We start from the raw sequence: 27,014 nt of genomic DNA on the forward strand, positions 1-27,014 counted from the left end.
GATTTATTTTTGGAAGATCAGGCAGATTTTGCAGAGTTAATATGTAGGGCTCCAGCAGGTGGCAGATGAGACAGGCTTGTGAACAGGTGAAGTTTTCAGGTACTTGCTTAAATTAGCAAAGGAAAATTAGTAGTTTGGACTTAGGGAAACTGGTCAGTTTCACTTCAGCCAGTTTTATTGAACTGAGACCAGCGCATGCGGTTTTTGGAATGTTGTATTTACCTAAATCCCAGTTGAAACTTGAATGAATTCTGATGGAAATTGCCCACCTTGGAGTTTAGTCAGAAAAGACTATAAAGTTCTTTTTCCCCTGTAAATTCAGTTGTAGACCACAGACCAATATATGTGCCCTACGGGAAGAAAACCACAATAACAGCCTTGCACTCTGAAGTTATAATACATAATAAAAGGGACACAAACAAAGGGGGTCTGATTATTCAGACCTAGAGAGCCTGAGCTCGATCCTCAGTTATACCACTATAAATCTGAAGTAATATGATTGAAATACTCCATTCTTACTGGTATGATTGAAATTCTCCATTTACATTCAGTTTGGGCCACGAGCTTATGCCCTGTATAATCCTACTGTATATTCAGTAAACCAGCTGCAGAAAATTCTAGATGATAAACTCTACATAAAAAATAACTGCACAGCACTGAATAAACCATAAAAAGCTGGCATATTGGGCCAGATGTCCTTTCCCTGTTCTTTAAATGTCTTACTGTATGCCCCTACACATGAATGAAGACCACTAGCCTCTTATAGGGTTGCCAGGTGTCCAGTTTTTGACGAACACCTGGTTGAAAACAGACCTAAGTGGCTCCGGTCAGCACTGCTGACCGTGCCGTTAAAAGTCCAGTTGGTGGCACAGCGGCAGCGCGGGTCTGAGACAGACTTCCTGCCTGCCTTAGCTCCACGCAGCTGCCAGAAGTGGCCACCAGATCCCTGCGGCCCCTAGGTGCAGGGAGGCAACACACGCTCCTTCCGCCCAAGTGCCGGGTCCGCAGCTCCCATTGGCCAGGAACCACGACCAATGGGAGCTGAGGGAGCAGTGCCTGCAAGTGCGAGGGTAGTACGCGGTGCTGTGGAGCCTCTCTGGCTGCCCATGCGTCTAGGGGCCGCAAGGACCTGGTGGCCACTTCCTGGGAGCTGCGATAAGCGCCGCTGGGAGCTGCGGTAAGCGCCGCTGGGACCCTGCACTCCAACCCCCTGCCCCAGCCCAGAATCCCATCGTCCGTCCTGGAGCCCACACCCCATATTGCCCCTGCCCCAGCCATAAGTCCTCTCCTGCACCCCAAACCCCTCAATCCTGGCCCCATCCAGAGCATGCCCCCTCCCCCCCCCGCTGGAGCCCTCACTTCCCTCCCCCTGCACCCCAACCTTGGTGAAAGTGAGTGAGGGTGGGGGAGAGTGAGTGACAGAGGGAGGGGGGATGGAGTGAGTGGTGGCGGGGCTCAGAGAAGGGGCAGGGCATGGGCGTGGCCTCTGGGAAGGGGCAGGGCATTGGGTAGGGTAAAGGTGTTCGAGTTTGTGCTATTAGAAAGTTGGCAACCCTACCCTCTTAGCAACACACACACACAGGCACAAGCATATGTGTGAGCATATAGAATATGAACTGTGGAACAAATTCACTAAAGCCTGGGGAAGAGCAGGCTGCATTGCCACCATTATCTTCCTCATGTTTTCTACCACAAAATATGTTTAATTTATGACTACAGCTCCATAGGATCCCCATCAGCAGAGTCTGCTGAGGGGATGTGCTGCCTCATTACCGCTGCTGTCTGCCCTGCCCAAGCCTGTTCCAAATAGAGCTGGTGGGAAATGGTTTTGCCATCCTGCAGAAATTTGAGATTTAAAATAAAATTCCCATTGTACATTGGGACAAAACCTTTCCAAAAAAATGTTACAAATAAAGCACACACCCAGATCCATCCCTGAGTAGTCAGTTGCCTGGTGGTTAGGGTACTCACTGGGGAGGGGGAGTCCTAGCTTTAAGTCCCTGCTCTATCTGATTCAGAGTAGGGACTTGAACCCTGGTATTCTACATCCCTGGTAAATGCCCTAATCACTGAGCTATTGGCTGTTCTGGCATCTTGCTGTTCCTCTGTGGTGTTAATCAGAAATTCCATCCTGGACCTGAGGAACTTTTCCTGACAAATCTGCATTTTCCTACCAAAAAAAGTTTGTTGACAAATTCCCAACCAGCTACATGCACTTCAGGGCTATGCTGGCCTGCTATGGCCCTCTTGGAAATGTGGATGCTGCAAATTCTCCCTTGGAGACTTCCCACTGCCAAGGCCCTACACCTGTGTTTACTTTACGGGGAGGATCTCTGGCCTTGAAAAATTCAGTGTTCTAGTAAAAGGCTATAAGAACAGCTTTTCCATCACTGTGATCTTCATGTTTCCTCTGTGACCCATTCAGATGCTAAATTCGGTCCTTGTTGAGAGCAGGCACAACTTCACTGACTTACATTGAGAGCTGACATTGACTATGCTACATAAATGTACAGAGGGTATCCCAAAATCAGCCATTTACTGCAAATGGATAGACAGGAGACTAACCGACTCAAAGAGGAACTTTTTCCTGAAACAAACTACAAAATCAAATCAGCAAGTGTTGATCACTAACCATGAAGAAATCACCCAGAACATCTGTCTGATGACAATTTTACTAGAACCTCACCAACAGGAACAATCAGTTACTTTAAGAATAATTTAAAAGGCCTGTCATTCATTGTATAATGAAGAAATGTATATGGAGGGTGGGGAATTTTACTAAAAAAAACTGAACACAACAAAACAGAATCATTTCCGGTTTTCGGAAAGTCTCAAGTCTTTTTCAGTTTTCAAGCAGTCATGGACAAAGACCTGATTGTCAAATTTCATGCTTGAATTTGTTAGTATATAATGAAGATTCTTTTAATACACATTCTTTATAGGCTCAGTGTATAGAGAACAGGTGTTACACTTATGAATTTTTAATGAGATCGCATTTACTGTGTTTTTCATAAGAGAAATATATGGGGAGAGGAAGGGGTGTCTATGTGATTGTTTTCCAATTTATTTTATTTTGACTTTGCAGTTTTAGAATGTAAATTTCGGGGCAACTTCTCACCCATTACACTGAATGCAGCTATTGAAGATCTCATTTACACAGGAATGTAGGGAGATTTTGGCCCCCCCTTCTCTAAATACAAGTACACGTTACTACCATTCACCTATTCCAAGATGATACTAGCTAACTAATCACAACAACATTCAGATAGATCTATATAGCAAGCATGTATGTTAAGTGGGGAAAACACCGGGGCCAGATTCAGATCCCCTTACTCATGTTGAGTCAACGGGACCATTTGTGGCGTATGCTACTATTCAGTGTGAGTGAGGCTATCAGAATCTGGCCTTATAGGATATTTCTTTGTCAACCTCACTGAGTTACTATAAATATCCCAAACTGCCTTTTGTATTGTCCTGCCATGCCTTTTGTTCATGTAGCTAGGACTGAGTGGGAATAGGTCTGAATGAAGAGGGATATGTGGGTGGATAATCTCAATATCATTTTATTCACTGTATCCTTTTGGAACCAAAGTATCTATCAGCTCAAGGATAAGAATTTTTTATAACTTTCATTTTTATTTCTTGTGTTCAGATAGAATTATTTACTGGGAACTTCAGAGACCTGAATCTGCTGAATTGCTCTCTCTCCCTACCTCTGCCTCACATCTCAGGATCAGGCCCATAATGAATAGTACCAATATTTTTTTGAAATCTCTGATCAGCAATGAATTTCTCAAATTGTAGAAGAGCTTAAATGATAACCTTATAACCCAAAGGTCCCCCATAATATATGGGTTACAGAATAGCTTGCAGTGTGCTGAGCATTTCTGTTAGAAAGAAATTTGCAGCTGCAGCAAAATGAATAATGCAGTTTTTAAGACAACAATCATGTCACAGCCAACAGATTACGTACTTAATCAACTGTAATCAGCTTGCCCTGATCACGGAAGGTAAAATTAGTTATTAGTGTCAAGTCAAAACTTTCTTTAAGTAGTAGCCTAAATCTAATTAGAGTAAGTTACTTTAATTTTGCCACTTAATACCTCATTGTTGTCCACCGAAGGTTTTGCTAAACCAGAGGCCATTTATAGACAAGTTAATGTTATTTTGTTCTTCAGTAGCAGTTTTTCGGTTTGTGTCATTGGGTTGAACTGGCTTTTGTTGCTAAAAGATCAGTGTTTCTCACTCGACGATAGCCTGTTAAACATTTCAAGCCAGATCCTCAGCCCATGGAAGCTGGTATAATTCCATGAGCTTCAGGATCTGGCTATACATCTATTTGTATTTAGACCAAGGTTAGAAAAAAATTGAATGTGTTCTCCAAAATCCTGTTTAAAAAATAATAAAGTTTTAAATCAGTTTTAATTTTGTCTGTGCTAGCAGTTTTCAAAATCATTAAGGGTGCCATTTTTAACAATTCTCTGGCCTAAATTGTGCTCCCCTTGAAATAGATTTGACTTCAGAGGGAGCAGAGTTAGACCAATGCTGAACACTTTCAACAATTCAATCCTAAAAACCTGTAAGCCACAGGTTCTTTGCATTGTGAAAACCCTAGTGAAAACATATAGAGTTGCAATGCTGTCATTGAGCACACAGTTTGCCTCTGTGTATTACAAAATATTCAGTCCTACGGCTATTTTCAACCTTCAACCATGGATAAATGTTTGTACTAGAACTGGTAGGAAAATGATAAATATTTTCCACAAAAAGTTTAGAAAGAAACAAATGTGTCTTGTTTTGCTTTTTAAAAAAATCTACAGACACAGCGGGATGAAGGCCAAAATTGTCAACTCTTTGTCAAATAAAGGAAAGTTCAAAAAGAAAGTTTCCCCAAAATACTTCATTTTGAAAAAAAGTCATTTGGCATCAAAAGAATTTCTCAAGTGAACATATTTGATCAGTATAATTTGTATTTTTTAACAATTGAAAACCATAGGTAAGACTACGAGTCCGTCATGGAGGTCACAGAAGTCACGGATTCTGTGACTTTCTGGGACCTCCGTGACTTCTGCAGCAGCCATCGCCACGTACCCCCCCGCCCCGCCTCCCACGCCCTTCCCACGCGCCACCACCTGCCCCACCTCCCAGCAGCAGCAGTGGTCCCGGGCTGCTGCACCCCACCCCAGCAGCAGCGGGGGTGCCTGGCTGCACCCTGCTATCTCCCCCCACCCCAGAGCAAGGTTTAGTCGGGGTATATAGTACAAGTCATGGACACATCACGGCCATGAATTTTTGTTTACTGCCCATGACCTGTCCATGACTTTTACTAAAAGTACCTGTGACTACAATGTAGCCTTAACCATAGGTGCAAATTCTCCTTTTAATTGAGGATTAATAGCATTTGTGAGGCAGGAAAACCATGTTCTTTGGGCCAGTACAGTAGTTTATTCCCTGAAAAGTGAGGGGTTTTGTAAGAGTCCACTTCCACTGTGCCTGGCCAGGAGGGGTGCATAGTAGTAGCAGTGCCTCACTATCCTAGTGCCTCCTGTTGATGGTCACTCCAGTGCTGTGGTAGTTTCTCTGTGTGACATTACCCAGGATACAATCTGGACTGTTAAACAGCTGTATACTGTCAACTCTCCAACCTGGGGTGCTTCTCTGTGAGAACAAACACTCCTGGTCTGTTCACCCTCAGCCTCTAGCATGCAAAAAATGCACCAACCTGAATTATATAAGTGCCAGTCATGCCTGAATTATATTACAGAGAGATAGCAGCAAGTTCTTAGTGCCAGACTAGTCCACAGAATTGTGCATCTTGCACTGTCCTGCACCCTCCTGGACAATACAAGCTCATAGAAAGTCCATCATTTCATTAATAGAAAAAGATGTGCCCAAACCCGCTTCCTGCAGCTCCCATTGGCTGGGAATGGTGAACCGCGGCCCCTGGGAGCTGCGGGCGGCCGTGCCTGCGGATGGTCGATGTAAACAAACTGTCTCGCAGCCTGCCAGTGGATTACCCTGATAGGCCGCGTGCAGCCCGTGGGCTGCAAGTTGCCCACCACTGGTCCAAAGTGAAGTTCAGAACTGTCTTTAACAGAAACAAAAGGCTTCCATCCTCAATGGGCTTTTCTTCTGTGAGGTCATGTTCAGTCTGCAGCCCCTTTGCTGGGCTCAATTAATCTTGTGAAGGATTTGTATGGCCCCTCCTTGGGGCCAGTAGGGGAACACTGTCTCCACTCTCGACTCTAGGTTCCAGCCCAGGACCCTGTACTGCACAGCTAGGTCAAATCCTCTACCCATATGGCAGTTTTCCCTGGGCCACTTCCCGCTTGGCCTGCTGGGTCCCCAGGCCTCGTGATCACTCAGGGTATGTCTACACTGCAATCAAGCACCCACGGCTGGCCCATGACAGATGACTTGAGCTCATGGGGCTCAGACTGCAGGGCTGTAAAATTGCGGTGCAGACATTCAGACTCTGGGTGAAGCATGGGGTGTGGGACCCTCCCTTCTCATGGGGTTCCAGAGCCAGAACATCCACACTGCACTTTTATTGCTGAGTCAGCTGGCACAGGCCAGCCGTGGGTGTTTTATTGCAATGTAGACATACCCATGGGACCTTCAGGAGCCTCCCTGCTCCCTACAGGCTTTTCCCTCTAGCTTTTCCCCACCTTGGCCCTCTCAAGACTTAAAACTGGCTCCTTTTATACAAGAAATACCTGATTTCTCTCAGGCGGAGTCCAGACAGTAATCGGGGCTGGCTGAGCCCCAGGCTCTCCAGCTCATGTAGCAAGTCAGCTGGTGACAGGTTTTCTTCTCTCTTTTCAAAATTCATGCTTTTGAATAGATTAGGCAAACTAACAATCACTCTATTGATTAATCAAAATAGGCCAGCTCGTCAGCTAGTATCAATCAGCTTAGCTCCACGGAAATCAAATAGTGTTTGTTCACACAAGGAAATGGCACTGATTCAATTTACAATATGATTTCAAACCATTTTAGTTAAACCAAGTCCAACCCCTGCATGGACATTCACTTTAAATTAGTCTTATTTTGGCTTAGCGTAAGTCTATTGGGACAGATTTAAACTAGACCAAAATAAGCCACTCTTAAATAGAATTAAAGTAAGGGTGGTCACAGACACTTGCTCCAGGTTAACTAAATCAGTTAAAAAACCCATTAAAATGAAACCATTGTAATTTCTACATGCGGATGAGGTCTTGATCCAGTACCATGATGTGTGCAGATGGACTGCCGTACACATGGAGTTCCATGTAAATCGCTGGGTCTCCACATGAGAGCAAGTGTCCAACCATGCACACTGCATACAGGATTCAGGCTTAGTGTTTTCTGACTTCTGGAGGAGAGCTCTGGGCACATAGTATCCCTTACTTTTAGCCTTATTTTTTCAACAGTTGTAAATGATTGTGCCATATAAGCAGTTATTTAAAAGGGCATGAATTTAGGGTGATTTCTGTACATATTTATTGATATTTTTAAAGGAGCAATAGCTTTTAGCAGTTTATTTTTATATGGTGTTGTCTACATTTTGCAGAAACATTTCCTAAAGTCATTGCCAAATATCTGGTTTACGATATTAACCTCAGTTTTGTTGCTACTGCACTCTACATGCTGTCTATGATCATTCTCACTCCAGCTCATTTGCCTGCATTGCAGAAGTGGTAGAAGCGCTGATAATCCCTATCGTTTTAGACACATTGCAGTGAATTTCCAGAACTATGTTTCTGTGCTGTAAAATGTATCCCTGCCCATTATTTGCTCTCCATGTTAACATGTGGCGCATCATTTTTTAAATTTCAAAAGAAAGAAAAAAAATCAGTATGACAAAAGCTCTCATGGTTTCAATAAGCAAATAGCATAATAAAAAGAAGGAACAAATGTGATATAATGATATAAAATTATACACACTCCTCCCATATATATATATAAGCACACACGTATGGTTGAAATCATGATGAAGTCTGCATGAAAAGATTTTGTGATTTTTCTTGGTGATAATTTTCCATGTGTAACAGTAGCATAGAAAAAAGTGCAGAAGTGCTGGTGGAGAAGTGGGCAGGAGCTGATGGCTTGATAAACTAGTCGATTTGATAAGCAGGATCGTGCTAAATGGTGAAGGGCCTTAAAAGCAAAGACAAGGAGCTTATGTTTGATGTGGTAAAGGATGGGGATCCAGTGGAGGGATAAAAAGAAAGGGGTGATAAGGTCAGAATAATAAACTAGGAAGATAATCTTAGCAGCAGAATTTACTCAAGGAGGACAAATATGGCTGGCATCAAGGCCAGAGAGGAAGGGTTTACAATAGCAAACTGTCATCATATGTAGTGAAAATGAGAAAGCAGAAGTTATTTGTTCTGCTAATAGAGTTGAAATGCAAAGAGGTTTTGAGCTCTTCCTGGTGGTTTTCATAGATGTGTATGAAAGACTGCAACTGATATCTATGGGAAATTAAAGGAGACTTGGAAAAGAAAAGGTGTATTGTTTAAATTAAATTACATCTTGACCCTAGCATAATTAAAAGTGAGCTTTTACTTGCTGCTGATTTTCTTCTTAGTTAAAGAGGCAGAGAAAGAAGGAGGCGGTAGAAACTGTGTTACAATCTCTAGCAAATGATATACAATAGCATACATTGGAGAGGATGCATATTTAAATAAAGGGGAGATAAAGTACAGTTATCAGCACAAAACTATTTCCTGGAATTGATTGAAATTCTGGTGATAAGTTGCTTGAAAATGTGGGGACCTCAGGGAAGGAATCAAACAGTAAGGACTTTGCATTTAGTAATATGAAGCTGAGCAACTCTTTCTGCTGGCTGAGTCATAACTAGTGGATGCATGCACAGCACAGAGACACTTTTATCTACAAACTCAGGTAGATAGGTAAGAATGGGCCTTTTCTTCATGTGCCCTGTAGTTGAGTCAGTGGCCTGTCAGTGTGGCTGTTCCGGACTCTGTTTACTGGTTGGAAGACGCTCCTTGTTACCAACCACTGGGTAATTAACATGGACAAATGTGTTTTTGCTCAAGCTTTGCTTGACGGACCAAAATTTGTTGTTGTTTTTTTAAAATGTATAAGCTATGTTACTTGGGGAGCTGTTACTTGGGGAGCCGAAAGGGGAAGTAAACCTTCCTCCCTAAAGCTCTAGAGTATTATCTGTTGTCTGATTTTAAAAATGATTTTGTTTTGGCTGGCCCTATGCTTCATGATTTCTTTGTTTTGGTTTTCACCAAGAAGGTGGTGTTAATTGGATGTCTAATGTTGTGAATGCCAGTGAAAATGAGGTAGGATCAGAAGAGGCTAAAATAGGGAAAGAACAAGTTAAAAATTACAAATTAGATGTCTTCACGTCACCAGGACCTGATGAAATACATCCTAGAATACTCAAGGAACTGACTGAGGTGATATCTATGCCATTAGTGATTATCTTTGAGAGGTCATGGGAGACGGTGAGTCAACAGTGTAACGCTGTTGCAAAAAAAGCGAATATCCTTCTGGGATGTATTAGCAGGAGTGCTGTAATCAAGACACGAGAAGTAATTCTTCCACTTTATTCCGCGCTGATTAGGCCTTAGCTGGAGTATTGTGTCCAGTTCTGGGTACCACATTTCAGGAAGTATGTGGACAAATTGGAGAGAATCCAGAGAAGATCAACAAAAATGATTAAAGGTCTAGAAAACATGACTTATAAGGGAAGATTGAAAAAATTGGGTTTGTTTAGTCTGGGAAAGAGAAGACTGAGAGGGGACATAACAGTTTTCAAGTATGTAAAAGGTTGTTACAAGGAGGAGGAAGAAAATTTGTTTTTCTTAACCTCTGAGGATTGGACAAGAAGCAATGGGCTTAAATTGCAGCAAGGGAGTTTTAGGTTGGACATTAGGAAAAACTTCCTATCTGTCAGGGTGGTTAAGCACTGGAATAAATTGCCTAGGGAGGTTGTAGAAGCTCCATCATTGGAGATTTTTAAGAGCAGGTTAGACAAACACCTGTCAGGAATGGGCTAGATAATTAGTCCTGCCACGAGTGCAGGGGACTGGACTAGATGACTTCTCAAGGTCCCTTCCAATCCTATGATTCTATCGCCTTATTGGCCACACCTGCACTGCTGTGCAGGAGAAATGAGTCCAATTTCCAGGCCTGTCCTCTCCTCTCATTCCTGGGAGGAGGTACAAGTCGATGTCTCATGTCACTCAGCTATGACTTTGTTGTCCAGTTAAGGTATACTATTACTGGGCAATGATGCTATATTGCCTTCCTCAGTGTTGCCAAAAGCATTTGATTGGCTTAAATATTGAGAGTTGAAAAAATAATTTAAAATATTATTTATTTTTTAAAATACATTTTGGGTTCTGTTTATTTGCCTTCTGGTTTCTATCGTTAGGACATACTTAGGTCACATTTCCTTTGCGATCTTGAAGGCTAGAAACTTTTTTTAAAAATAAAAGCTGAGATTTCACCTAATCACATACCTCCAGGAGGCAGAGCTTGATGGAAAAACATCAAATATCACGAGACTCATGATAAAATTGTGAGAATTGGCCAGGATGTGTGATGGGAGCCACATCTAGTCATTCTTAGACCAAAAGAGGGTAGTTAAAATGTAGTTTTGTTTACCTGGGGGTTACATGTGAGGAAAATACCCTAGGGGATTATCTTTGTATCCATTACAGATTCAGTGGTACAGACAGCGATTTCAGTGCTTAACAACAATTAAGTACAATTTTCTGGACTATGGTCTTTTCCCCTGAGAACTAGCTTTACTTGCATGGAATTTGATTACACTTGATTATTTGCAGGCATATACTACCTTGACAAATGCACTTGCACAATGTTAAACAGAATATAAACTACACTAAAAAGATCCTTTCTCTCTCTCGCTCTCTCTCTCTCTCTCTCTCGCTCTCTCCCCTTAACACCAAAACCATGGTGGCATATATGCAAAGTTTAAAAACAATTCACAAGGCATACAAAAATTATGTAAATATGAATTTAAATAAAAAAATAATTCAGCGGAAATCTTGAATGTCTATGAATTTAGTGTAAATGATTATAAAGCTTTTAGTATTATGTTTTTAGTCAATCTTTCCTGGGGTTCTCTGAGATCGTTTTATAACAGGTGTGAACATCCCTGCTACCAGGCAACCACTTCCCTGGTTAAAACTATAAATATACAATTCATTGTCCCTGAGGGGACTTGGTAACTATAGGGTTCTCATGGTATCAGCGTTAGTTGTTAGTATAATATTATTGGGACAGTTTTTCTTTCACTGACTGGTGATGCTAGGAAATAAATGGGGATGGTTTGTGCTGCAGTGTTTTACTCCCAGCTATTAGTCTAGTGCATCTTAATCTCGGATTGTCTGTAGGACAGGATGGTAGGTACTTTATTGAAATCTTCTTAGTGGCTTCATTTTATTCACAAGTGATTGTTTTAACCTCTTGGAGACTGAAAAATATTCTGTGTGCACATTTCCTTAATCATTCTGAACATGTTTTTTCAGGTTTATAAAATATGGTATGATTACATATTATTCCTCTATATGCAATATATGTATGAAACTGGAATGGACTGTTTTTTGCAATGACATCACATTGCAAGATCATTTTTACTGTGCTATAGCCTATCCATCACCTATGAGTCTCTTTCGGTTGTCCCTCTGTCTTTATCTGTATTGTTCATTTCCTCTTCCCAGATATTGGACTTTGTATGATTGTTACTGAATCTCATCTGTTTCAGCCAGTCCTATTACCTACACTATCTTATCGAGGTTTCCTCTGTGTCTTGCATCCAGTTGTCACTCTGACAGAAACTTCACTTATGCAATTTCAAGTTTATGAATATAAGTTTTGCACAAGAGAAATCTTTTGATCCTCAGCTGAGGGTTTTACTAGGCCTTCTTTGATAAACTGATAGTATTGATATTGGGTTTGCCTATCTATGAAATATTACAGATAGCTGAAACAGGACCTTCAAATCTCAATCCCTTTTGAATTTCAGGTGGTTCAGATTTGCATCTTTTGGATTTCAGATGAAATCCAAAAAGAGAAAAAGACTTTCCTCTGTGCTGGCTCTGATATGGATGAAAACTCAGAACATCATGCAGGTTGTGAAATCCTGACTCCATTGATGTCAGTGACAAAACTCCCACTGACTTAAAATGTGGCCAGGATTTTACCCATACTCTTTTATTTCAGCCCAAGATGGCAAAAGTGCTGTGATCGCTATTGTTTGTGCTGGTGCTGGTTTTACAAGATTCTGCCATTTTGGGATAAAATCTTGCAAGAATGTCATTAGATTTTGGTATCAAATCTAAATCTGAACCCTAACTTTGATTAACTGTCGAACACAGATTCCAAAATGTTTAGCCTACCTAAGTGGCATCCAAGCACTGCTTTCCTGGCTCAACTCTGACTGAAATATTTGCAATACAAAATGAGAACAAACAATAAAATCGAAATGCCAGAATAGGAAAAAATGGAGTTCCCCATCTCAGAAAAGGATATAATATGATTGATGAAATTCTTGAGGTCCTCAGTCAAATCTGACACCTTTTTGCAAGTCCATGGAAAAATACCTCTGAAATTATATGTGGCCCATCCCTTCATGCTAGTGTAGTTCACATTTGATCACCCTGAACATCCAAAATTATATACACTTAGGGTCTGATGCAAAGCCCATTGAATCCAGTCAAGAGTCTTTGACTTCAGTAGCCTTTGGATCAGGGTCTCTGAGTTTTTTTGCTTACTCATTTGTTAAGTAGCATCAGACTTGTGCACACACATTAATAAGATACATTATAAAATGCTAAATCTAAATAATATGAACCTTCAAAAACATTGCATTAGGAAATGTACTACTACAGTATTGTATGTGAACTTCTTCATAAACCGTCATCATTTACAGCACTGTTTAGTATCCTGTTTCTGCTTCAATTTTGCTCATCCTTAAAAACAATGTATTTTTTTTTTAAAAGAAATCAACATTGTTGCTTTTGGCAGCAGTCTCACTAGATTTCAATTCAGGTCAGACAATTCCTATCTGAAGTTACATGTAATTTTGTAGAGTTATGACACATCAGAGCTCAGGCTGTGTTTGCAAAAGTTACAGCTTTTTATATTTAACAGTTTATAATATCTTTACATTGTGCACTTCAACAAGGGATTTCCCTACAATGAAACTGTTCATATGCATAAGTTCCAATAGGACGTTTTTATGAGGAATCAACCCTTATATGAATCCAGTGAAAGATGGATTTACTTTAACAACAGTCAAAACAGTCCACTGCTAACCCCTTGCTAGCATTTGCAGCTACACTGCTTGTTATGCCAGACTGAGAAAATAAACAAGAGTTATAAAAAAATGCTAGAAATAGAATATTAGATTAGGGTGGTAGAAAAAGTACAGCAAAATTAGATTACTGCTAGTAAAAACATTGTTGCTTCTATTCAGTAAACAATGCAAATAGTTTGTTTTGCCAAGAGGAAAAGGTAAAAAACACAGTTGATTCAAAAGATTGAAATATACTCATCAGGGTGATTTTAAATTACTTGATCTTCATACCAGTTGTAATCAGTTAGTAAAGAGTGTAAATTCAGGACTAATTCCCTGACATGTAGCTAACATTTTTCAATACAGCTGACATTGACATTGGTGTTTCAATGTGACTTGGGGCAAAAGTGTTGAAAATTGTGATCTGTCTCTTAAGAAAATAAAATGTATTTGTGAAAAAATTGTTTCACCCACTAACAGAGGAGTATTGTTGTTCGCATTTGTCAGTATTTTCTAGTAATAAGAAAAGGATTATACCTGACAAAAACAGCTGTTTCTACCTAAATACATGCTTTCTCCATAGATTCGTTTGTGGGATTTTAACATTAAATACGTCTGTTATAAATCAGGCTTGTACATGTTTTTCTGTTAGTTGTGATAATAAGTTATCTAGCCACTGCATTCTTGTGTTGTTTTTATTACAACCAACTTGGCCTTTAGTGGCTTGATAAGCCTTTAAAACAGTAATAGGCAGTGCATCTGTTTTTTATAAGAGGCCTATTTATAGTGACATTCTGAACAAAGCACTAATTTTGTTAACAATTGCATTGTCAGCTCCTATCTCCAGGTGGGAAAACAAAACATTTGGACTGGACATACCCAAACTGTAAAGCAATGAAGTCTATTTTTTATTCATAACCTTTCAAATAAATAAAGTTTATTTCTTTTTCTACTTTTTTCAGCCAATCCAGTCCACCCTGTGGGATCAGTTTCACTCTATTTATGGAGCTTATCAGTTGTAGGCAACTGTAAGCAATTTCCTATGAGTTACCTAGAGACCATATAAAGTCTTATAGTACATCAGATTGTGATGGGGGGAAAGAAACCTATGTGAAGAATTTGCCTTTTCATCTTTGAGAAGTTGTAGTACTCATAGTCTGAGCCTGCCAGGTGCCCTGCCACCTCTACTCCATTGACTTTTGCCTGTGATACTTCTCCCATCTTTCCCAGGAAACAACAGAAATAAACTGACATTATCACTGTGGCTATCCAAGCAGCCCAGGGGTCTAAGTAACAGCCAGGAAATTGACCAGAGTCCTGTCAGTTTTAGCCTCATTGTGCTTGGGAACCAATGGTGCAGCAGCAGAAGCTTGGGAATGGTTTCCCCCCCCCCCTATAGGCTAAGGAAGACAGCACTATAGCAATTCACATGTATAAGGGTATCTTCCTACCATAAGAGCTGAGCTGGAAATGTAATTATTTTTAATGATAGCTCAAACTCTACAGAGGTTGATGGCCCCACTCTCCAGTGAACACTGCTTGCTACTGGTAAGTAGGCTACTAGAGTTTTAAAGTCCTCCTATAAAAAACATTGGAACAGATGTCTTTATTCTGCACTTTTAAAGGTTAATAGCTATATTAAAGCACAATAATCAGAATGTCTACATACCTTTTTACAGCACCTTATGCTGTTAGATAAGTGTGTGTGTTTCCCGTAGCTATTGTTTTCCATGTTATTTGGATTGTATGCTCTTAGGGCAGGATCCAGGGATGCAATCTGCACCCTTCTGAAGTCAATGGCAAACTCCCATTGATTTCAATGGAGCAGGATTCCACCCCAGGGTATTTTACATGTTGATGAAGTCTGATACACATTTATAGCATTTCACAATCCTTCTTTGGAGACAGGTGTTTTGAGTAGTAGTGATCTAGAGTTCAGTAATTTTTTCTAGCCTATCTGAGAGGATTATATTTAATATAGTTTGTTTATTTTTAAACAAAACAGCTGTTGAAATAATCAAGGTAGCAAAGTTGATCAAGCAACTACTTGGCATTGCTATAGCACACCCTAAACTCTAGGATGCCCCCTCATGCCTGGACACAGCAGTGCAGTACCACCTGTTGACCACTTCCTCACCTCTGTTTCTTTCCCTGGGTGTTCCGGGGCCTGACCATCTCTATGGCTACATCTATACTATAGGCTAGGGGTGTGATGTCCCTGCTCATGTGCACACACTTGCACTAGCTCCCATCGAGCTAGTACAAGTATCAATAGCAGTGTAGCCACAGTAGCATGGATAGCAGCTGCACAGACGTGGCTCAGTCATGCTAAGTATGTACCCCGTTTCAGGGAGGCTTGTACTCAGCCCAGCTAAGCCGTGCATGTGCTGCTGCTACCTTGGCTTCACTGCTATTTATCCTTGTGCTAGCTTGATGAGAGCTATCATAAGTATGTGTACACAAGCAAGGGAAATCACACCCCTAGCTTTTAATGTAGGCATAGTTTATGAGTCTCTGGGGAAGGGGGTAGTGGGAAAATCCTGTTGGGTAAGAAACATCTTGAGAGGGCCAGGCCACAGAACACTCGGATAAGGTACGTTTACACTTCGAGCTGTGTGCTTCCTAGCTTGAGAAGACATTCTTGTGCTAGCTCTCATTGACCTAGTACATTAACAAACAGAATGTGACCACCGCAGAACAAATTATAGGAAGGAGTAACCACCTCAAGCAGGTGCCTATCCAAGACCCTGGGTATGTCCCACAGCTCAGACTGCTGCAACCACATTCTATTTTTACCATACTAGTTCAATGAGAGCTAGTACAAGTATGTCTATTTCAGCAGGGCAGATGTACCCTATCTGAGCGCTATATGGCTTAGCCCTCCTAAGCTGTCTCTTACCCAACTGGTTCCCCACGCATCCTTCCCCAGGGACTCCAGCAGTTTACATCAGTGACCTCCTTGTTCTTTGCAGGCCCTACCTCAGAGCCCGAGACCTATGAGCCTCTTCCAGCCTGGCTTCCCTATGTCCTTCCTAAAGAAAACCTTCTCCTCCACAGACCAAGTTCACAGCTCAGTTTTTGTAGTTCATTCTCTTTCTCTCTCTGATCCCTCATAGTTGGGGTCAGCCATTATAACTGTGTCCGTCATCTTCAGCTGCCGCGTAGCTGTCTGCTCACAGGTGAGGCTGAGTCTGGCTTGCCTTAAAGGCAAAGTAACCTGCATCCTAAATGAGAAATCTTGTCTAAGTCATTATGACTCCATTGACCTGATATCTTTTCTAAAGAAGTTTCATCTCCTACTACTTCAGTGCCACTTCCCTTCTGTCTCTTTTCAACCTAATGTGTATTCTAAAATCCATAGAAGATTAAATAACAATGTACAAAAATGAATAATGTTAAAACATGCTTTGAAAGAAATGTAGAGTTAAATACCAGATTTCTTCCTTAACAAACACCATCATCATCAATTATCACTTTTTATTTAATTAGTTATTATTTATATAGCACTCAGAGCATATTAGTTGATTTACAGGTGGGTATGTAGACAAGGATCCTGCCCTCTAAACAGAAGTGGAGAGAAAAAGGATGTAAAGTGGAATGGACCAAAAAGCAGGATGACTAAGGGGTGAGGTTTAACAAATGTCCTGTTAGTTCCACAAGTTTTGTTTAGAAGGTTTTTTCCCCTTTTCTAACAGCTATTGTGTTCACATTTTGCATCTCGGAGTAGTTTGGGAATAGGTGTTGATCTCACATACTGTGGGTCAAGAGAGAGCACTATAATTTAGGTCAGGTTTACCCTAGCACCAGCCACTGAGAACTTGTCAGAGTTGCCTGAACAAGTTGCCTTGGACAAGTGTGTGCTACATGTAAATAGATGGCACTTTATAGTGCAACTCTGTAGTGCTCTTCGACAATAGGGCATTCTAAATCCCCTTTCATTCTACAAGGTCTCTCATTTTGCTATTGTTTTTAGATCAACCATTCAGCCAAATCCTGTAAGTGCTGAGCACCCTCAAATCCCATTGTTTTGTATTCCCATTGAAGACGATGCGATTTGAGGGTGCCTCAACACCTCTCCAAAGGTGCTCAGCGCTTCTCAAGGTTGGGCTCAGTGTTTGAAACACCACAGCTGTGAGGTGTTTCTAATTTTAGATATGCCACTTTATCCTTTGTGAGTGTCTAAATTGTGTGTGGCGAGAGGGAGGGGGCTAATAGTGATCACATCTTTAACCATGTATTTAATATAAGAACAATAAGGATGAGTATACCTTGGGAAGGTGAAGTCAGCTGTATTAACTGAGCTCCATTCCCACATGGCTAAACAGAAGAAATCAGTCAGGTGTTTGATATAATCTGCTTTAACATAAGCATCAGAATTTTCTATAAAACAAGAAAGAAAGAGGAAATTGTAGCAATATTTATCACATATCAAAAGCAAAAGGTTGTGAGAGATTCGTGACTTGCTGTTATAGTTACTGCTGACTCTCTTCTTTATATCTTTACCAGCACCTTTGTAGAGCTCAGCAAAGGAGTTGCCAGAGCTGAAGGCAATAATATACTGTAGGTGTGACTTAACCAAGTGCATTGCATAAACTCATGCTGCTTATTTTAAACTCATCTTTTAATATAACCTAGTAATTTCTTTGCTATTTTTGCTAAACTGGCAGAAGGCACCTGTAAACACTAGTGTTACACATCTTAGTAGAATGATAGACCTCACACATATTTGTTATTGTTACTTCTATAAAGTTTGGCTTATCGTAAACACAGACTGAGCCACTGAGATGAGTGCTGATTTTTATTTTTTTTAAACTTTTTAATTTGTGAGCTATTGATTCTCCTTCCTTCATGCTTTCTGACATGCTAAATGGTGCATGGCATTATTTGATGAATAACAAATGGGCATACTGGACTCAGTGTTGCAAACACATATGCGCATGCTTAACTTTATGCACTGAACAATCCCATTAAATTCTGTATATGTAAAGTCAAGCCTGCCTTAAGTGTTTGCAGGATCAGAGCCGTTGTTATTTGTATGGCACCATGGTTGTGCATGGCTCTTTACAGACACAAATAAGATGTGGGCCCCTGAGGAGTTACTTGGAAATGACACAATGGGGGTTTGTTTAGACGTTTGTCACTGTGAATCAACTAGCAAATAATGGGACTGTAAAACTGTGAAGTGTACGGATGATCAGCATGCGCCTTCAACATGAGGCAGGCAGCGGGCATATCAGAGGGGAGAGATAGAGGTAGGGAAAGGGTAATGGAAAGAGAAGTTGCAGACACTGCCCTGTTGACAGCCAGAGGATCTGCCCAATCAGGCGACTGAGCAGTGTTACTTGTGTTTCTGCTGCTTTTCCTGAGCACCTTTTAAGCAAGGTACAGCTGAAACATGAACACGTCCATAGAAAGCTAGCAAAATATTGAAAGAGAGTGTGTGTGTGTGTGTGTGTGTGTGAGAAAGAGAGAGAGATTTTAAACTAATTAACAGTAGGATTTGCAGAGTCTCATTTTATGTTTTGCAAGCTTATCGCTAAGATCCATGATGAGTCTTGTCTAGTAACGCTGATCATATGCTATGAAGCCACCATATTTAGGTCTGTCTTAGTTTTTTTCCCAAAGTGCCACATTTGTTTGTTTTCCTAGCAGGCTTTTCTGGGTTTCTAAGAGTTCCACAATACCCGTCTCTGTTTGGGAATTACCTCATTACTCCTCCTTTGCTACGTGTTCGGCAGCTCCCTGACCCTTCTCTTATGCTGTATTGTGGGAAAGACTGGCTATGTCCTCTTTCATTAAAAAAAGCCCAAGTTAGTGTGATTTCCATTAAAAACAGTGCTTTCACACCCCTGTCTGTTTTTCAAATGGCATGGAATGAAACTGGCTAAAAAGAGATGACCACAAACTATGGAAATCAAGTACACAAAGCTCCTGTTATGTTCTCAGTGTATGTTTAACTTCTTTGAAATGTTGAGTCCTTAGAATCATAACGATTTGGTGCCCTTTGGGTGTTTTCTATTTCTCTTGTCTGGTCATTGGAATTACACTGGCTTGGGAAATAAAACTGTTCAACTCAGGAGAAGTTGTTTTTGTTCTTTGAGTAGGTGGCAAATGGGTCAAGATCTCTCAGACCCTTCGAGTTGTGTATGAAGAACCACATTTGCTCAGAGAAGGATAAGACACAAAACTGTAATTTCTACAAAATCAAAAAAGAAATTATCTGAATCTATAACACATGTCACAATCCCACTTCCCCCAATCATGTTCTGGGGTGCAATCCATACGAGTGAGGGGTTGTGTTCACTGCCTGCCCTGTAATCTTGGGTGCCTCACAATGCTTTGCTGTTGTAGATCCCAACCTGGGCTACTCAGAAACAGCCTGCTAGCACTCAGACAGTGTGCTAGACAGGGTCAGCAGCTCTGACCCAAGCAGCCTGTCTACAGCCCCAGAGCCCCCATTTTAGCTTCCTCCAGACTTGGTTACTACTTGCAGGGTGACCCCCCCCCCCACCCAAACACACTCTCAGTCCGAATTTTTTCCAAACCTGTGTGCTCTGCAATCTCCAGCCCTCTCCTGGACAGTTCAGAGACATAATATGGCTTGTTTGCTCCTTTAAGGAGACAAAACACACCAATTTGGCACATTCACTGGAGCTGACATTCACATTAGTACCAACACAACATTATTGGTTTAGATTGATAGTAAAACAAGCATATTAACAAAAGCGGATAGGATTGTAACTGAATTCAGGTATAAGATAGAAAGTTAGATACAAGCAAATGAACATGAAAACATGCATCTAAACATCTAAAATTTAATCTACTAAGTTTTGGCTTAAGGATTTGTTCAAAATTGCCTTTCTCATCTACAGTCTTCCAGCAAGAAGGTGAGTAAACCTCTCCTCTGTCAGGATCTCTTGCAGATGTCCAATGGTGCTGGTGCCTCTGTCTTCTTAGGTGAAAGAGATAACTTGGAGTTTTCTGTCCTGTTCTTTTATAGTTCAGTGAACCTTTGAAATGGATTCTTCTGGAGGTTACCCCTCCAAGCAAAGTCTATTCAGGTAGGAGGAAGAAGACATGGAGTTGTGGTGAAGGAGGCTCCTTGCTCTTTTTTTCCCCCCACTTGTGTTTGCTGAAATGCAAATTGTTCTGTTCCCTGCCATCTCCTCCCCTTGCTATCTTGATGATCCTGTTTACTACTTATATGTAAACTGAGGTAAACACACATTTCTTTGCTTAGTATAGACCCTTTTAATAACATTTGCATAGGCAGGGCTGTCTGTTTTGAACAAGTAACGTCATACAGGGGGGAATTCATAACTTTACAGATAATATTGCTACAAACATTTCACAATGATATTATCGACCTCCGAGTTATTCGTTTTCAAATGATATCTCACAAGCATATTTTGTACAAAGATAATTAAAGTAATGTGTAGGGTGCTTTTGGGTCAGACACCCCCCAGAAACGAGGAAGTAAGAGGATTAGAAGTGTTTTTTAACTGTGACTGAAGTTTTCTTTTGGCTGGGGAACTCAAAGGAGGAGTATCAGTAGTTGGAAAAGACACTGAATCATAGAGAAGCATGTATGTAGTATAAGGAAAGATGAAAGTGTGTGAGTACAACATGGAAACAAGTGGGTGACGTGTTTTTGAATAGCACAAGATGAAAAATGATTCAGGATGTATATACGAAGAACAAAGGGAACGGGGGTAAGATATGAATCAATGGATCAAAGAGTAAAAACTGTTCTAAAATAGGTGATAAGAAGATTAGAATTGAGAAGTGTTAATCATAGTTTTGGGGAGGGGGGATTGTGAAGAACTTTATGGAAAATAGGGCAAATATGAAAAAATAGAGAAAACAAGCATGAGAGAGAAAAGAGCTGTGAAAAGTGAAAGGAAAATCTGTGGGAAAGATGTTTATTTATCAGGAACAATGGGAGTCTAGACAAATATATTTGGTATCAGTTGTTCTTTGAGAGATGCCCTGGATTTGTTACTGGAGTTCAACACAGACAGGGATCATGGAAGTCTCAATTATGTGAAACAGTGAACAATACATTTCTAATTACCGCAAGGTGCTCCCCAAACCTATTTGGGATTCATCCAAATGAGCATTTCCTACAAAAGAATGCAGTTGATGGTATTCTTGGGAGTAGATCAGAAATTTTGGATTAACAACAAAGCAGTACTAAAGTTGCAGTAATTAGAATGGAGTTATAATAAGGGCTATAAGCCATGATCCCTAAATTCATGTCTGTTAAGAGGCCACTTTATGTTGATAACCATAATAAAAAAAATTGTTGCAAAAACTATCTTCTTTTCCACTAGCATATACCTAGTGCACATATAGTCTAATCAGCTTCAGACTTTTGGCCTACCAAATTCACTTAATAAAATAAAGCTAACAAACTAACTAAATAAATAAACCTGGATACATCCCTGAGTAGAGGAGTAAAAACTGATTTGTGACAGCAGGTTTTGATATCCTCCTGGTTTCCAACCCATAATAAGTGTAAGAACTTTTGTGATGACTCAGTTCAAAAGGTTGATCTTCAGAGGTTTGTTAGTCTATGTTTTGAGATAATACGTGATTCTGTGATGGAATCCTGTTGTGTGAGTCACAGATAATAGAGCAAGGAGAAAAAACACAGGTTTCATTTTATTTTAAGAACAGGCTGTTCTGTTTGTTTGATGGGAATAACAACACATTTGTTCATCTGTGCATAGTCATTATAAAGAAACTGTTGGCTATCTGCAAGGCCGGCTCTAGGCACCAGCAAACCAAGCACGTGCTTGGGGTGGCACAATTTCAGGGGTGGCATTCCGGACACCTTTTTTGTTTGTTTTTGTTTTGGCAGTTGCGCTCCCAGAGTTTTTTGTTTTTTGTTTTTGCTTGGGGCGGCAAAAAAACTAGAGCCGGCCCTGACTATCTGCATCAAAGTGGGGAGTCTCCACACTCCAGGCAGTGCCCCTGATGCTCTAGTTGGGTACACTGCTGGATGACAGCCTGTCCCATTAGTAAGAAAGCCCAGATGAATGGAGTAAAGGAACTATTCACATAATTTTAGGTTCTAGGAGATTCCAGATGTGACAATGCCTTCTTGGCGAATACCTGGATTGAACCAAACACCTCCAGAGCTAAAAGTGTGAGTTTCTACAACTTCAGATAAAGAGCCATGGTTGTAACAGACTCACATTTTCTATGTATCAGGAACAGATGGGTACAAATAATACACATCAACGATCATTACTATTATTTATTAATATTGCAGGAGTGGCTAGGAGCACTAGTCATGGACCATTCTGCTAGGTACTGTACAAATACAGAACTAAAAGATAGCTTGTAAGTTCTTTGGGGCGGGGACTAGGTAGAAGACAAAAGATTACAGATGGATTCAGAAAGATAGATGGGGAAACAATGAGACAGCACTGGTCAACATGACAGACAGTGGTCTCAGCACACCAGCAGTGCAGCACTTGTCAAGTTTTTTATAGGCATCATGACAAAGGACAGTTTTGAGGAGGGATTTGATGGTGGCTAATGAGGTGGCTTTGTGGATGTTTATGGGGGGCTCCTCCCAACTTGGAGGGGCAACATGGAGGAAGAAAGCACTAAGGTGATTGTTTGACAGTTTAAGAACTAGGTGATGGAGGCTGGCATCATGGGCTGATTGGTGGCAGGAATCTCTCATTTTGATACCGAATGAGAGATGATAGGTAAGATTAGGGATAAGCTGTGAAAGGCCTTGAAAGTGAAGACAAGCAGTTTGTTTAATGTTATTGAGAAAGGAGAGCCAGTGGAGCAATGTGAACAGAGGAGTGAGGTGATCAAAGTGATGGGCTAGGAAAATGACCTTCGGAATTGCATTCCAAATGGATATTAGCAGAGCAAGCTTACATTTGCCAAAGCAGAGAAAAAGATGTTGTAGTAATCGAGACATCAGATGATGAGGGCCTGAGTGAGCATTTTAGCTGTGTGGATGGATAAGAAAAGCCATGTCTTAAAGATGTTATGCAAAAAGAATCTGCAAGATGTAGATATAACCTGGATGTGAGGACTTAAAGAGAGAGGTTTGAGTCAGAGATGTTGGGGTTGAGGTCGTGATCGACAAAAGAGGGAGTGGGAAGGCTTGGGGTGTGAGGTGGAATTCAGAGCTCTGATTTAGCCATGTTGAGCTTGATCTGATGGCTGGGCATCCAGGATGAGATATCAGAAAGAGAGGCTGAGATTTTAGTTTGGACAGAAAGAGACCGGTCTGGAGTAGGGAAGTGGATCTGTGAGTCTTCAGCACAGAGATGACACTTTAATTTGTGTTTGTTGATGAAGTTAAGAACATAAGAATAGTTATACTGGGTCAGAACAATGGTCCATCTAGCCCAATATCCTGTCTTCTGACAGTGGCCAGTGGATCTGCCGGTTTTGATATAGAACAGGGCAATTTTGAGTGATCCATCCCCTGTTGTCCAGTCCTAGCTTCTGGCAGTTGGAGGTTTAGGGACACCTGGAGCCTCCAGCCATCAAAAATATCTTCCATGGACAGCTGAAAAATCCTTGGAAATAAGTATCCTGATATGGCTCGATCTCTTGTTGTGGTTCCAGAGTCAGGGGTAGTGCTATTGATGGAGGTTGGCCAGACAACTGTGTAGGGAGAAGATGCAGTTGTTCATCGTCTATCATTGTTGAAGTATCCTCAGACCAAAATGGAAGGAAAACTAGCTGTCCATGCCAGGCCCATGTTGGAGATGAAGTGAGTGGAGCAGGTGCATATGACCACAAAAGAAGCTACATCTGAATGGAATAAAAGTGACTCCTCCATTCAGTCTCAACAAGTCATTATGTGATGCAGATTTAAAGACCAAGATATCTACCCCCATGTTGAAAAATAATGTGTCATTTTCACCTAAGATATAACAAAAAGGTTGGGGTTTTTTTTGTTTTTGCATATTAGGTATTTAATATGCACATTATCTGGATTCATTGCCTGCTATGAGTTTTTACTGAAGGCATCCATTCAGTCATGTTGTTCCCCTTTATGAATGGGGGGGATTTCTAATAGGAAAACTGGGGAGCTAGAGAGAGGGAAAGAAGGCTTCTCTGCTTGACCATCACTTCTGAAAGCTACTTTCAGAACATCATATGGTGCTGCAAGGTGGAGGCAGGTTCCTTAAGTTCTCAAGCAGCCCCTGGGGAATTCCCAACATTGTACCCTAAAACCCACCATCCAACCTCAAGAAATATTGTGCCAGACTATTGAAACCCCCAAAATGCCCTCTAGCTCTGCATCTTCCTTTTCAAATCTGAAAGTGCCAAAAAGACAGAGGATACCTGCCTCCCCCACTTATACAAACAAAATGGTGCCTTATGGAACGCAGCTGATGGCCACAGTACTGTTGAAATTAAATCTACAGTTTCCACCCTATAGACCACTGTGACAAGTGGGAGTGCACTACAAGTTCTATCTGGATGGATGGGTGAAACAGAACACAGAATTTCTAAAGTGGAAGATGATCTCAAAGAGAGCAAATTACAGGTTATGAAGAACTATAATGATATCAAGACTAGTAAGATCAAGCTAATTGATCTAGAACAGTGGTTTTCAACCTGTGGTCCACAGACCTGTGGGGGTCCGCAGTCTACGTCTAAGGTGTCTGCAAAAGGTTGTTGTTACCATAGAACACTGGTTTTCAACCTGTGGTCTGCAGACCCCTGGGGGTCCACAGACTGTCTACGATTTCCAAAGGGGTCCGCACCTCCATTTGAAACTTTTTAGGGTCCACAAATGAAAAAAAGGTTGAAAACCACTGATCTAGAAGGCTACCTAAGATGACATAACATCAGGATTGTGGATGTCCCTGTGGGTATATAGAAAGGTAATTTGTCCCTAAACTGGTAACTAAGTTGTTGGATCTGCCGGTGGATTTTTGTTTTGATATAGAACTGGCACAATTGGCTCTTGCCCCCAAGCCAGCTCCATGAGGTTGTCCTAGACCACTGATTGTGAAGTTCTTGAAGTTTACCACTAAGGAGCTTATATTGCAGAAATCCAGAAAAGAAAAAGGAGCTGTTATGGAGACAACCAGCAATTAAAATGCTGCTCCTTCAAGATTATCCCTGTGATATGGTTGCAATCAGGGCAGCTTTTAACGAAGCATTCGGTTCTCCTTAGGAGGCAGAAAAATATCTCGAAAATCTGCAAACTCCTCTTTTGCAACAGGAGACACCTATGGAATCATCCAACCATATGGAATTTATGTATTGCTTTCTGAGATCTGATATGGCTCCTCTAAACAAGTTGATGGGTGCTAGTTGATATTGATATGTTAGTTCCTTTTCTCTCTCTCATTGCGGTTGAAGGATTAAAGTGTTATTTTCAATTTACTTCCTATTGCCTTAATTCATGGAAAAGGTGCATTGAAGTAAAGCCCATAATTTGATTAGTAATTATATATGTACGTGTGTGTGCATGTGTATAATACATACAGTCATTGCTTTATTAGATGGTGTTTCCTTATGGACTAATGCATGAAGGTTCTATTGGTAATATGTCATTACTATAGTTGTAATGTTTGGGGCCTCAAGAGCAGTAAGGAACTCTAATCCAGCCACCTGATCTGGGTGCCAAATGTGTATTTTAGGACTATTTTAACAGATTCTTCCTTTTCATTGTATGGTACTAATGTATATTTCTCTTTCCACTATCTTTTCTGTTTTGTGTTTTCCACTTATTTAACTCCTCTTTCTGTCCCCTTCCTGTTAGCTTTCCACTCTGGGAATTTTCTTTCCTCTCCTGTAGCGTACGTACTGGGAAGCAACACCCTAACCCTGGATTATATAACTTTTGCTACTGAGATGTGCAAGAACTGTGTGTTGCTCAGGAAAATTTGCAATTTCTCATTTATGCACAAAGTGACTTTATATTTTATCCAGTATATATTAACAACAGTGGTTCCAATAATTAAGTATATGTCCTGGAATATAGAGGGTTTTAATAACCCGATTAAAAGAAACAAATATATTCAATGTTTAAAAAATAGAATGTTGGTATTGCCATGTGCCAAGAGATGCATCTGACAGAACTTGAAGTTTGCAAACTGAATAGAGATTGAGTAGGCCTCAGTTTCTAGTTGCTTTAATTCTAAAGGGAGGGGCATTGAAATACCTACTCCTGGTGGCATTCTGCGTCAAAAAATTAAAAATTCTGCACATTTTGTCAAACTAACACTACATAATCACTCCAGTTTCAATTATTTTGATAATTTATGTCAAAATCACCTTTGTCCAGCTTGTCCTCGTCCGTCCACCATTCCATTTTGTTGCAAGCACATTCTTTCCATTCCTGGCCAAAGAGTTTCATCATGGGATCAGACCAGCGTGTTTTCGGTCTGCCAAGCGATCGCTTGTGTTCTCTGTGGATCCAGTCACTGATGCGGGTTGTCTACCTATTGTCTTGCCTGCGGACTACGTGACCCACCCATCTTCGCTTTGTGTCGTACATTGCCTGCACTACATTGGTCACCTCTGTACACCTTCTGATCTCCTCATTCGGTATATGATCGTGGAACGGTATCTTACACATTCGCCTTTCCATTGCTCTCTGGGTGACAGCAAATTTTTCTTCCTCCGCTTTCATTGTGTTTTTCAAAATACCTGTCAGCAAGTATGTCTGTAACCTACAGAGAGAGACAAAAATTCCCCAAGGAGTAGAGAGTTAAAGAAACCCCTA

At 40.9% G+C, this 27,014-nt stretch overlaps 1 protein-coding gene and 1 long non-coding RNA gene across 6 annotated transcripts in view; one reads left to right on the forward strand and one right to left on the reverse strand.

The window, feature by feature from the left end:
- The window catches only part of HDAC9 (histone deacetylase 9), a 650,822-nt gene that overhangs the window by 255,521 nt on the left and 368,287 nt on the right, over positions 1-27,014 (forward strand). The gene's annotated exons all lie outside the window — the stretch shown is intronic.
- Positions 20,513-27,014, reverse strand: part of LOC135981315 (uncharacterized) — a 36,142-nt gene continuing 29,640 nt past the window's right edge. The window contains exon 2 of the long non-coding RNA XR_010598284.1: positions 20,513-26,961. This is a non-coding gene — a long non-coding RNA (uncharacterized LOC135981315). The remainder of the gene's footprint in view (positions 26,962-27,014) is intronic.

The sequence above is a fragment of the Chrysemys picta genome, chromosome 2, assembly GCF_011386835.1.
Source record: "Chrysemys picta bellii isolate R12L10 chromosome 2, ASM1138683v2, whole genome shotgun sequence".
Lineage (NCBI taxonomy): Eukaryota > Metazoa > Chordata > Testudines > Emydidae > Chrysemys > Chrysemys picta.